This window comes from Calonectris borealis, chromosome 9, assembly GCF_964195595.1.
Source record: "Calonectris borealis chromosome 9, bCalBor7.hap1.2, whole genome shotgun sequence".
NCBI classification, from domain to species: Eukaryota; Metazoa; Chordata; class Aves; order Procellariiformes; family Procellariidae; genus Calonectris; species Calonectris borealis.
The window spans coordinates 12,266,464-12,280,023 of NC_134320.1; the positions used below are offsets into that span (position 1 = coordinate 12,266,464).

The 13,560-nt window shown below is 39.6% G+C and overlaps 1 long non-coding RNA gene across 1 annotated transcript in view; it reads right to left on the reverse strand.

Moving 5' to 3' along the window:
- LOC142085845 (uncharacterized) overlaps nucleotides 1-13,560 on the reverse strand; it is a 35,426-nt gene that overhangs the window by 8,204 nt on the left and 13,662 nt on the right. The window contains exon 3 of the long non-coding RNA XR_012674840.1: nucleotides 13,073-13,208. This is a non-coding gene — a long non-coding RNA (uncharacterized LOC142085845). The remainder of the gene's footprint in view (nucleotides 1-13,072; nucleotides 13,209-13,560) is intronic.

Sequence of the window (13,560 nt, forward strand, 5' to 3'; positions counted from 1 at the left end):
AAATTTAAAAGCAGTGGCCTTGTGTATGTGATCTGACTTTTGCAGATCTAACAAGCAGATGAAAAAGAGAAGAAGAAAACTGCTTATTTAGCAGTGAGTTCAGATGAACCAATGAGATCCTCTACTGAAACCTGAAATACAAAAAAAAGGAGGAAGTGTGAGCCCAACCACTTGCCAATTTCTTCCGTGATCAGGCAGCAGATAAGCTGTTTTCAGCTTGGCATTTATTTTAGCTTAATATCATCATAAGTACAGCATGATTTGTACAGGAACTGAAAACTAAAGCCAGCTGATAATGAGCTCCACTGTGCCAGTTGGAATGAGCCCTGAATTTTAGGTATGATGGGGAAAAAAGGGTTTCCTGCCTCACAGCATAGCGTAAACAGAGAATGGTATCCAAGTAATCACTTGGAAAAAAATGGCCTGAGGTTTGTGTGTAAGCTGAGCCCTGCTTGGAGGGTAGTGCTGCCTGGTGCCTGGCAGGCCCCTGCCCGGGGCTGCCAGCTCGGTGCTGCTCACCAGTGCCCTTGCACAGCCGCCTCGGAGGGCCGAGGGCTGCGCTGCTCTGGGGGGCCTTTCAGACTACTGGGGGACTGCGCTTTCCCGAGCCCTTGTTGAAACCTAGAGTTCAGTGAAGAAAACATCACAGGATGTCAGAAACAACACATGAACTCTGAAGCGTACATTCACACCTACTATACGTGTCTTCCAGAGATGTACACGTTTCAGCATGACTGAAATGCTATGTAAAAATATGAAAACAAACTATATAATGATACTATAGGTCCATATGAGCAATGGAAGTTAAAAATTATGTCAGACAAAACAAAGGTGTGGGGTTTAATTATTAATATTTTTTTTCGCCATAAATAAATTGAAATCCTGCAGCTTTTCTTATTTCATCCTGTTATGCACAGTGTTGAAACCGGGGAGGAGAGAGAAGGTGAGAAGAGTCCTGCTACAGGGAGGTGGGGAAAGTCCAAGCTGATAGATGGAAAAAAGTGCTGTCTGTTTGAAGACTGGAGTAACACAGTATGAAGCGGTCTGTTCTGAGTATCACTTAACTGCATTGCAAATACAGTACCAGATTTAGAATAACCGCAAATTGAAACCTGAATAGTGGTGGAAACTGTCATCTCTACAGAATTTTGGTAACACGAGTAGAGTGATAGAGGGGGTCTCTCTTCTGAGTGTCTTGATCACAAGCGCTTGTTGCCCTGGCAAAGATTCTTTTACGTCCTAGATATCAGGAAGCAGTTCTCGGTTTTCCCTTTCTATGGCTTCTTTGGCTTCCCTTATAGCCCTAGGAGCAGGTGGTCCTAACTTCAGTCACTAGTGCAGATTTATGGTGGCTGTTATAACCATAGTAATTTCAGTATCTTTTAAAGGCAGAGTTTACAGTTAAATTAAATTCCAGTTGATAAACCTTTAGGTAATACCAGATTTTGGCATAGTTTAATCATTAGTAAGGTGATTATAGACCACAAACTAAGGCAACCACAGACCTTTTCAAACAAGTATGCTCAGCAAGTTACATTTAATAAGATGCTGAACATTCCAGAAGCATCAAATCCTTTTTTCCAATAGAGCTCCTCCTAATGGAAGTAAGTGGTAATGCCAGTGGAATTTTTGTCAAGTAGGCAAAAGCTAATGAGGGATGTAACTAATTTCTGACTTTTCCCCCCTTATTCCATATGAAAGTTCTAAAATTGCTACTTTTGCTTTGTTGTGTTTTTATGCTTTAGCTATTTTGTCCCTGCTCTTCCTCTGTATTTGTCTGGACATTGGTCAATTTTATAGCAACAGAGAAGCAGCCAACCTGCTTTCCCACAGTAAGTAACCACAGGCTTGAAATGGCTGAAAACTATATGCCACGTAGAAAAAAGGGACATAAAGACCGATTGTCCTTGTTCTGATCCTTTTCCCTTCAGTGGATTATGATAGTTATTGCTGGATGATATACTCTCACATTCTCCATTCTTAATGGAGAGGATGACTTCTAACAACTTATACAGAGGATTTCAGAGTGATGATGGCTGTAGATGGGTTATCATTTCAGAGAATGTAGATAGAAACACCTTGGAGTGTATCTTCGAGCTTGCCTTCACTACAAATGTTCTACTGTCCTTTTCAACACTAGTTCCAGGAAGCTCTCTTAGGCAATGTGGTTTTGCCCACGTGTAAAGATAGGTTGGGAGCTTTTACACATGCTGATTGAAAACAGTCCTTGGGTCTAAATAGGGTGGAGGCTAGACAGCAGTTTAATAGACCAGCAAATATGTTCTCTTCCACAGGAGCTGACATCTGCTAGCAGTAACTGCAATCACCAGATTAGTTTTCCAAATTTTAGATATTTCAGGAGAAAGCATGCTTTTATACATCTTTTTGCCTTTTAGTGTTTCTGCTCTGAAGTAAAGCTGGCATCACGTATATCATGAATCTCTCAGTGTCTTCAAAACGAAAGGTGATAGGTTTTGGTCATATGTCTTGTCTTCTGTATTCACAAGCACAGTGAGTAGTGTGGGCTCTGACAGTGAAGCAGTGCGCTTTTCAGTGCCTTTTTCGTTGATAACAGGGATCCTGGAAATCAAGTTTTGCCCTTACTGGGATATGTTCAGCCTGGCTTCCTAGGCCTAGAGCTTCAGTAGCACTTCTAGTAGGACCATATTGACTTCACTGAATTTGCAGTGATGTCACAGATTGAAATTCAGCTTGAGAAAGAAGGAAATAGATTCTCAGCTGAGTAAAGAGAAGTTGAACTTACATGATTACTTTCCAAAACAGATTCACTCGCAGCATTAGATATTTCCAACAAAGCTGGTTAGCACATTGCTGGCAAAAGGTTTTGTGAGCATGTTTTGCTTGGATTGTTCTGCTTTGTCAGCGTGACTTGGAACACAAAGGCTATTGTTTAAAAAAACATGAATGTTAATTTGCATTCCATTGCTGGGTTATTACACAGGGTGTGGAAAGAAAAAGCAAGCTCTGATTTAAAAAAAAAAAAAAAATACATTGTTTCCTTTTCCCTTTCTTCTTCCTCGTGCCTGATTCTCCTTTATTTTAGCGTTTCTTCTCCAGACTATGCTCTTTGAGCCAGTAAATGTCCTCTAGCACTTTAGGCAAATGTAAGCAATTCCACAGCTGTGTCTGTAGAATAGAATAGAATAGAATATTTCAGTTGGAAGGGACCTACCACAATCATCTAGTCCAGCTGCCTGTAGATCATCTAGCAGAGCTCTATAAATGTAAAAATTATTTTAACTTACAGAATCAATTCTGTAATGATATCTGTGAGCAGTGACACTTGCAATATACCTGCTCTGAAATTAGGAGGTAATTGCAGTATGAAAATCCATATCCAAGCTATTCTAGAAAATTCTGGGTGTAGTTTCAGAAGTGGCTTAGACCACACTGCCACCGTATCTGCCACCATCCATTGATTCTCAACCCCGAGCCACATGCTCCAGCTGCCTCCGTAGCCCTGGTTCTAGGGTTCATATAGCAGCGTGGAGAGATGGATGAGCTCGCTGATATAACCAGAAATAACCTTACCAAAAGAGGGTTAGTTTGGGTTGAACTGATGAGCTGGTCTGACTCAACCCGCAGCCTTGCAAGCGCTAAGGCTAGCATAAGGAGGGTGGGAGGAAGAGGACACAGGAAAGGGGAAAGAGAAGGACTGTCAGGGCCCGAAGGCACTAATAAGCCTTTATTAGCCCCACCTGGGGCCTCCCCACACCCCTGCCCATGGGCCCAGGGGCTCTATTTAAGCTCAGATGTACCTATTTTTGCCACAGCCATGCTGGTGCCTGTCTGTAGTTCCTGTTGATCTGTCCTGACAGCAGACCTGTGGACTGACTTCCCAGCCTGACCTTGGCTCTCTCCTGTCACTATGGACCTGCCTGGTGATCACGAGGCTGGGCCTCATCCTGACCTGTAGACTGGCTTGACCTCCGCCCTGCTCTGGCACCGTGGACCTGCCTGGCAATCACAGGGCTGTGTCTGACCCTGACCTGCAGACTGACTTCTCAGCCCGGCCTTGGACCTGCCTCATTGCCATGAACTTGCCTGATGATCTGGTTTGACCCTGGCTAGTACCCTTAGCCTGCCCTGCTCCCTTATTTTAGGACAGTAGGATGGTGTCTGGTGAGGCCCCTGCTCTGCTTGCTGTGGTTTATCTCCCTGTCCCTTGGGGAGCAGCCAGCCCTCGCTGCCCCCTGACAAGGACCAGGCACTGGTAGCAGTGTGGTCTCTGGCTCCCACCAGTCTAAAATAATTACAAGACTGTTAAGAGGTGGCAGTAACAATGAAGATGATGTTAGTTCTTCCAGGAGCTGCTTCTCAAAAGCAGCAGTCCTGCCTCTTCCCCAAGCACAGGTACTTGTTCCCACCCCCCTCCTTGTGCCAGCTCAAGCGTTTGTGCAGCAAGGCAGTGAACCAGAACAAACAAAAGTGATGAAGCTGGTTCTTGAAGAATACAAGGCATGGATTTACCTGGGGCAGGAACAAGCACCTCATGTTGAGAAGAGTGCTGACACAGCTTCAGCCTCAAGTGTTTGTGGAAGTCTGGCTGAAAGATCACCCAGGATAGGGGTTTAGCTCTGATCATACCAGGTCTGTCTGGGATCCTGGGAATTTGTGTGACTGGCCTAGGCTGAAGGGAGTGCTGGCATGTCTTCCTTTCTGTCACTACCCAAACTAGCTCAGGCATGAAGGTGCTGCTGCAGTTACATCCTGCAACTGGCAATGTAGATACAGCTGTGGTTGTTTAGGCCTTTCTTACACAAGTAAACAAAGCAGCAAACATGCTTGTCCAGATCCAAAGGTGCTGGGCACAGGGTTTACTTTCGGTTGATATTGAATGAGAAGAGCGTCAAAACCTAGGTGCTTGACTCTGCCAGCTTAGTTGTGTGAGGATCAGCCCATTTAGTTCTGATGCATTGTTTTGGGTTTTTCTACTGCCTAGTATTTCTATTGTTCTTTTCAAATGTCAGAATTGGCATGGAAGTAATGTCATGACTGGTGTGTATCTGAACCAGCAGTGTTCAGAAGATGTTAACTTCTAAAATCTTTAACCCCCTAAGTGAAATCTCCAAGAAAAAGCTCTCACCATTGACCATACTTGTAGTAGGGAATACAGTAATTAGTTGGAAATGGAGACTAAGCCATGCTCTTGATCATTAAGGTGTTCTCTCCAGATCTGGATTTAGGCATGCTGAAGAAGCTTGTGCTGCAGTTGATTGCTCTGGATCTGCTTCATGTCTTTAATATCCAGCTCTTATGTTATGCTAACTTAATTTTTATTAAATGAGTAAGGAGGGAAAGTTTGTGTAAGAACTGATAAAGCCAGAACTGCCCAGCAAATAAAAGGTATCTTCAACATAAGGAGGTAAGAAACCTTTGAGAAGATTAATGAAGAGAGAAAATGGTAATCATCAAGAATTTATTGAGTACGTTATAGGGGAAAAATACATTTTATAAATTACTTATTACTTATTGTTGGATATTCATAAGAGAACATTTGCTTTCTTCTGCCATTAATATTGAGGAATCTGTTAAGGACTTAATTAAAATTATTTGCTTTGGCACTAACAAGATACATTTGCATAAAGATTGTAATATTCTAGAAACTTCTGAAGTTCCAGAATTTATCAAATATCATGGACATATTAGGAATCATTGAAAAAGCAGTCTAAAGGGTAGTAAAACCTTTAAAAGCAGGCATGTGAAACAAACTGCTAGTGTAAGTAAGGAGCAAGTGATGAATGGTATCAAGGGTGGAAAAAAGACTAAGGATTATTTTTGTCTGGAATAGAGTCCCTGATGCTTGGTAAAGATGAAACTGTTGTGCATATTGTTGTGAGCTATATTCAGTCAGATTAAGATTAATGAGTGCCATATTATGCATTTTCCAGGGTATTCAGTAAGGAAAGGAAGCCAAAACAGCTGTTAATTTTTTTTTTTTCCAAGAGCTGAAAGTGTTGAAGGAGATTGGAATGGTACTTGGAGAGACATTTTATTATTTTAACTGTTTTGCCCTTCTTTCTATATCCAGCTTATGTTTTAAAGAAAAGTGGATACAGTCATGCTATCCTCTTCTTTGAAGTCAATAACACAGATGATTGATTCAGGCCTGATGGCCGTTACTTAAAATATCTCCACTTTTAGATTTGCAGCTGAGTAAACCAACATAACCAGTAAGAAATTCTTGGTGCTTATGAATGATCCTGCAAAGGTCCAGTGAGAATTACAAATAAAGGAACAAATGAAAGAAACTTACTGGTGTTAGTCCACAGCAACACTATTTCCTTGTCTGGTGAGCACTTCCTCACAGTAATTATATCATGGTTTTGGAAGCCTTTTATAACATTTGTATCTGACATCCTGCTTCCATTTGTCTGACAACACTCCTTCTTGGTTGGGATAACCCACTTGTGCATGTGGTTCTGGGTTCTATTCCTGAGTGAATCACTTAACCTCTCTGTCTTTTTCTCTTTCCATCCATAAAATTAGCATAATAATGCTAATTTATCACAGGCTATAGTTAGGCTCAATTAATGTTTGTAATGATCTCTGAGATTGTTGGATAAAACATTCTGTAAAAGTGTATTATTATTGTTAATAGAGCCTTTCGTACAACTGCACTCTAACAAAGCACTACCATTGCTCACTAGCTTTAGTCCTAAAATTTCATTGAAATTCCTAAGGACTTAGTGGGATACAACTTTCTGCTAGTGTGTCCATTTCTTTTCCTGACTCACTCACACCATCAGAAGAACAGCTGCAGTTCTGAAACACGGAAGAGCTGCGGAGTTTGTGCGAAGAGAAATGATGTAACTTCATAAGTAATCTAGGATGGAAAGCTTTTTAAACAGGGCCTCATTTACACTGACCTCAGTTCTGGCTGAACTGGTTCAGACTTCAGAGAGCTGCGATTTGTAGAACAGCTTTCTTAAAATCAGGTACCTGTCTAGTTGGGAATATAAATAGTACTTAACTGTGGAAATGATGTAAGTGTGGAAGTATAAGAGAGTGGTAGTAGAAAAATCTCAATCTATACCATTGGAGGAAAAGATCAGTAGTCTGGGGTTCATAATTAATGCTCTTGGGTTTTGGTTACATATACCAGGTTAACAGTTGGAAGACAAAGGCTTAGAACTCCCCCCCCCCCCCCATTTGTCAGGGCAGATGAAACACAAAGGAACAAGTTTCACAACTGGACTGGTTGGGAGAAATGGTTTGAGCAGATCTGCACGCCTCAAGGAGCAGCCCACACTTAGCAGCGTAATGGATAGCTGAGTTTGAGCAAGTAAGCTTGAAATGGATTTTTTTGTTGCTTTGGTTCTACGTTTGTTAGACTGTTTGGAGCTGTGAGACAGTCATCTATACACATGCGTTTTAGGAAGTGACATTTCTCTGTCCTATTATGTGACATTTGATTTTACCAAATGCTAAACACTTTTCTTGGAGCTTCCAAAACATTTTCTCTCTGCTGACACACTTAAGCTTTCTACACCTGCTTGTTCTGGTACTTGTATTATTCAAATTTGATTTCTTAATATTTTTAATAATGAGAAATGTGTGTTATTCTCATCTTGCCTTTTCTTCAAAATAGCTGAGTAGTCCCTATTCAAACTTTGGGAGGCGGGGGGAATCAGTAATTGAGAGAGACCATGTCCACAAAACTGTTCCTGCTTAAAGTCATATGTTTCAGAAGTAACTTTAATCAGGAGCTTATAAAAGGAAGTTTTCTGCTGATTTACTTCTAAGAAGATGTAAAATGCCTGAACTTCCTTTTGCAAAGAATGGATTTTATGTTGACTGCTCTGAGAAACTTCCTTTTTTTCAACCTAATTCTTACTGCCCTTCTTGTCTACTGTCTAGTATTAACAAGAATGATTTGGCTAAAATATCTGTATCTCTCTCCAGGATTTTATGTGACTAAGTGAAACCTCCTTCCATATCAAATCCTTGAGTCTGTTACTCTTTAAATGAAAAGTCTGTCCCTTAAAACTGGAGGAGAAGAAATAGGTGATGTGAACATGGAAATGCTCATCAACACGAGGGAAGCACAGGAAAAATGTAGGTATGGGTGTCAAGCAAGTTGTGCCATTTAGTACAGAGAAAAATAAAATTGATAAGAACAGAGTAAAAATACCATACCTAAATTCATTAATCAGGTAAATTAGCCAGGAGCGGTAGGAGACAGAAATCTGAAACCTTTGGCATAGTGTCTGGCAGCAGTTTAGAAAGCAAATAGGGCCTTAGGAGGTATAATGAGAGGGAGATACCATGCTCATCAGTAATTAAAGCACTATTCAGAGAAAAAGCAAGACAAAGCTACTTGTTATTGCCAACTATTTTGAGTGTCATGTTACACGGAAAATACAGAAGTACAACCTGTAGAGGTGAGTGCAAATACCTATAAAGGCATCACTTCAGATTCTATGGATAGATTTACAGTTTTTAAAGAAATTCTCTTTGCTGTTTGTTTACAGTGAATCCCAGGTATTCTAATCCTTAAAGATTAGTTTAGTCTATAGTTTATAGAGTACTAGACTGTAAGTGGCTGTTAGAAGTGTTTCACAAAAAAGCATATACAGCATGTCAATATATCTCAATACATGACTTGTCTGTGATTCTTCAGTTTAGGCAAGCCCATGCTTTTTCATAATGCAGATTCATAACACATTGATACAATGCAGTATATCAGAATACATTTCATAATATTCAAATATTTGCTATTTTTGTAGAATCTCAGTATTTGCCTTTTATAAGAGGAATTGCCTTTAAATGCTGCTCTGCTTTTAATTCAGTAGTGCTGAAAAACAACCCCATCTAACAGGAATAGCAGGAGTTTGAATGTGCATCTTAATCCACTTAGATACTATTTTCAATGGCCTGTTTATGTGAGTGTGGCAATTAAGAATGAAGGTCTGTAAATCATGTATAGGAATAACGAAGAACAACTGTTTTCTGTCCCAGTAAATAATGGAAGAATTTGTTTAGCCATACAGAGACACAGAAGGAATTATGGGAAAGCCTGGGAAAACTGTCAACACTCAACTGATTTAGTCTGTATCCCTGGGGCAACTTGAGCTAGATGTGTACACAAATGGAAGTCCAGGGCATGTTAGCTGGATCAGGTATACAAGTGCTTTACTTTGGCTCTGGAAAGGCAAACTGTTGAGGTTCTATCATCAGTCCTTTTTTTCCTTCCCCCCCTTATTTTCTGCAGCCCGACAACAACTAGTTGAGGTTTCAGTACTGAAGAAAGTAGCTTCTCAGTCATGTAGTGAGCAGTAGGATTTTGGACGGAAGGCATTTGACCAGCGAGTTTATTGCTAGCCTGAATGTGTTGGTATACAGATGCTTTCCTGAGTGTGAGTGTGAAGTCAGAGAATTTAGTTCATAATCAAGGGTGTGTTTTTTCTTTTCCAAAGTAACTCTAATTTCAAAGTGAGTATTCATCAACAAGGTGTTTTTTGCAATGGCACTAGTGGAATGATGAGACAAATATAATTGATGCAGCTAAATTCAAAGGCTGAAACAATCATTCCAAGAGCAGGTTTGTTGAAAGGCTGTAGCCGGTTCTGGTATGCACTTTTGGAAACACCCACCCTGGATTCCCAGCTGTGCTTCATGTTCCCTTGTCATTGCTTTGCAGTGATGGTATCACAGAACAGTTGACTACAGTTTCTTGAGGGCTGGGATTGATTCTGTCCTTTGTTTTCTGTATGTTGCTCGTTTACTTGACAAACAATTTAAAAAAAAAAAAAGGCAAGTACTGAGGTAGGAATGAACCCAAGTGTATGTATGTCCGTTCGTTCATTTATACGTTACTAAGCGTAACTCCCACATCCAGGGTGTCCTCTATGGGTAGAGGGACAATTTATTCTCTTGGCCCAGCGTGGGCCCATGTTGAATAAAGACAGCAGTGAGCTGATCCATATAAAACTGAAAGTGTTTGTCACTTTTTTCTCAAAGTCTGCTAGTCTTCCAGATATTTACTGCTACGAGGTTGGTCCTTGGCAGAGTTCCCAGTCTACCAGACTACCCTCATGTATTTCCTTCTTAGCATGACAAGGTGTGGCAATACTTTCAGACAAAAATCAGTACAGTTTTAGGGACTTTATGTGAGTCTTTCTTTCAATACCCTATCTCCTTTTGCTTCTGCTCTCCAGATGATCAATCTGGAGGACTTTTCCTTTAAGAAACCATATACCACAAAGCGAAGGCTGCACTACAAAGTGGCATTGGGACTCCTCATTCCTCACCAATTTTGATAAGCTATAGTATGTGAGGAGAGATTAGATGCTGTTGCCCTTGAGTGGTGATAAATAGAGGAAGAGGAAGCATATTTACAAGTAGGAAGCTTGAAAGTGGGAAAGGTTGCAGCACAAATGGCCTGTGAGATCCAGCAAGGATACTTGAAATAACCTCACTTTAAGCTAATTGAATAAAGAACTGACACAAGCTCATAGCATGGGCTGAGATAGTCCTGGCCCAGCACAGGCAGGGAATTTTGTAGTCAAGGATCAGGAGAGCCAGTGCCTTGGGTCTATAACAGTTTTAGCACAAATCAGGTTAGAGCTTAAATCCGAGTTTCTGACTGAGAAATACCATGCAGGGTGAATATATCTCTACCTTGAAAATTTGGGCCTACTTTGTGCAACCTACAAGTGCAATTTTTTCAATTTATTTATTTACTATGCCATGTATCATGCAGCTGTAGAAGGGCCTAGACTGATTTCTGAACTGAAATTATGTTGAGTCTGAAGCAAAATCATTGCAAATCTAAGCCTGGAAAATTATTACTAAGCACTGAAAATGGCCTATTAAAGCAAGAGGTAAGCATAAAGATTTGGACAAGCTCACTCTCCTCTTCACTGTGAGATGTTTATTCCTCTGCTGCGTTCGCAGCCAGCAGGCTTTTAGCATTTCCTAACTCACACAACCCAAAACACCTTGCTGTGTCTCTCCCAGAACAGTACTTCTCTGGGAGAAAGAGAATGCTAACCTCAAGAATGCAGGAACGGATATATTTGTTGTGAGACTCCGCTGAAATCTGTCTTTTGCTGAAAATCATTGTCTTTAAACAAACCTATCACTTGGTTCTGAAATTGTAATATCATAACTTTCTCATAAACCTAACAGACTGCTATATAAGGCCCAAATCGTCCCTTCTTGAAATCTATAGGAGCTTTGCCATGGTTTTAAACAGGCCATGACTAGCTTGATAGTATACATTTGACTAAGAGATGAACATTAAAAAAAACATCAAAATAAATCCATATTTAACATTCATAATTTAAAGTTCATATGGTGGCATGTATATAACCAGACAGCTCTTAGTTTAAAAAAACTCAAAACAAACAAACAAACAAAAATCCAAATAAAGGGTTGCTAAAATCCTAACTTATTTTGTAATCATGTATTGGAATAGCAGTTGTTTTTCCTGGTCTGGTCTGCCTTTCTGCTGGCAGGGTTTCCTTTCTGTGTGACAGATGTGCTATTTATGGAAGGGGATTCTGAATATTTTAAAGCACTGACTGTTAGGATCATCTCATTCCCAGCCTTTAAAATGAAAGAGAACAAAATGCCAAATAACTTCCCAAAGAAAAACCTCCAAATTAAGTAGATACCTATTTAATCACTAAAAAAGAAAGAAGAGGGAAAAAAGCAAAATCAGATTGTCTATTTTTTACAAGAAGTGAATATGTACATAGAGCAGTCTAGTTGTTGCTGTGCAACATTTTCTGATTTAACACAATACTTGGTATTAGTTTTCACTTTTAAAAGCAGGTGCTCTTTTAGGAAAAAAAAAATCATAGGGTACACAGGTTCCTAGAGAAAGAGTACGTGGCTGAAAATTTGGCTGCTTTCTTTCTCAGATGTATTGGCAGGTCGAATGAAAGAGAGTGCTTCTCTGTACAAATCTGGCCTCACAAGGATCTATTTATTTCAGGAGTTGGTCAGAAACCATTTATATTCAGTTATACATATGGTAAACAATATTTACCTAAAGAAATCTTTCAGTGAAATATTTTCAGAGCTAACATATTAATCTTCACAATTCTGTTCCTGCGTTGGGTATCAGCTTGCGGTATTTGCGGGTAGAGAGGAAGCTGTGAGAAGTCACTGAAATAGTGTGTGTGGGATTCTGCTCTCTAAACAGGTAGATCTTATGGTTTGTTTTACCTCACCTGATGGTTTAGCCTTCTGGGAAGGTAATTCAGGTTATAGTAAACTGTGGCATGGTTCTTTCATTCCCCCTTTGGAGACACAGTGACAATGAAAATAAAACCAGTTTTGCTTATTAGGCATTTAAAAAAAAAATTCAGATTAGCAGTTTTTAATGCTTTCTTCTCTGTAGATTTTTCATTATATATGCAAAATATTTTATTGTATTTTGAATTTTTCCAGAAAAGCTTTTTTTAACACTGATTTATAAAAATCTAATTCCCACAATTACTCTTGCACTCTCTGCAGAGGGTGATACCAATTTAACGTATGCGGCTGAACAATGTGCATGCTATTAATCTCGGAAGGTAACAGAAAGACGTTAAGTAGGTGATGTGAAATTTTTTATTATTATTATTATTATTTTTGCAGCTGTGGTTTAATATTTCAAAATTATTTTTTTCTTAAAGACGACAGCACTTTAGTATCTGCATTGACCTCCATGATGTCAGAATGTCATTGTGCAACCGTAGCTAAGAAAAGCCTCCGAGGAAAAAAAAAACAAAGGAGCTTTGCATCTTCCAATAACATGAGATGTGCATATACAGTATGTAGCACTTTGGAATTCATACTGTGGTAGTGAGTTGTTGCTTTCAGTTTGATTAGACAATCATTGTTTCGTTTTGCTTGCTTTGACAGTGAGTATGCTTGTACGCTGCTTAAGTCTTCTTAGTGCTATCTAGGTCAGTATACTTAGGATAGCTTTTATGTTCTGTAAGTCTGACAGATACCATGCCTGACAGAGATCAGCACCAAATTTTTTTATTTATTATATTTGAGGATAGAAAAATATTTTATAATTGATCAGAATTGTATACCACATAGCACCTACCGTTTCTGCATTGCAGATATATTTAGCTCTAACACTGCTTGTGGTTAACAGGGTGTAGCGTAGACACAGACAGCTGATCATGCAGTCAGACCCTGTGCTCGTGTGGTTTGTCAATACTGCTCAGGATTTTGATGGACTGTAAAAGAGAGAAAACAGAAAGGAAAGAAAAAGAAATGTTTTATTTGTATGAACATTAGACCTTTAGTTATGCTATTTTTGCTATCATTGTTTTTTTATTCTATTTTTTAATTCTGAGACTTAAAAATTAGAAAAGCACAGCAAGTGCATCCAGGATTTAATATGTGCGTCGTGAAATCTTTCTGCATCAAGAGGATGTTACTGTAGTCAATCCAGCGTTTCTCCAATAAGCAAGAAGATTGTTTTGTTTTCCTCGGCAGGCGGACTCAGCCATTGCAGAGGCAGATTTTGATAAGAGTTTGAAATGCTTACTACTGTATCATTGTAGAATTTGGAGTTTGCTAACAGTG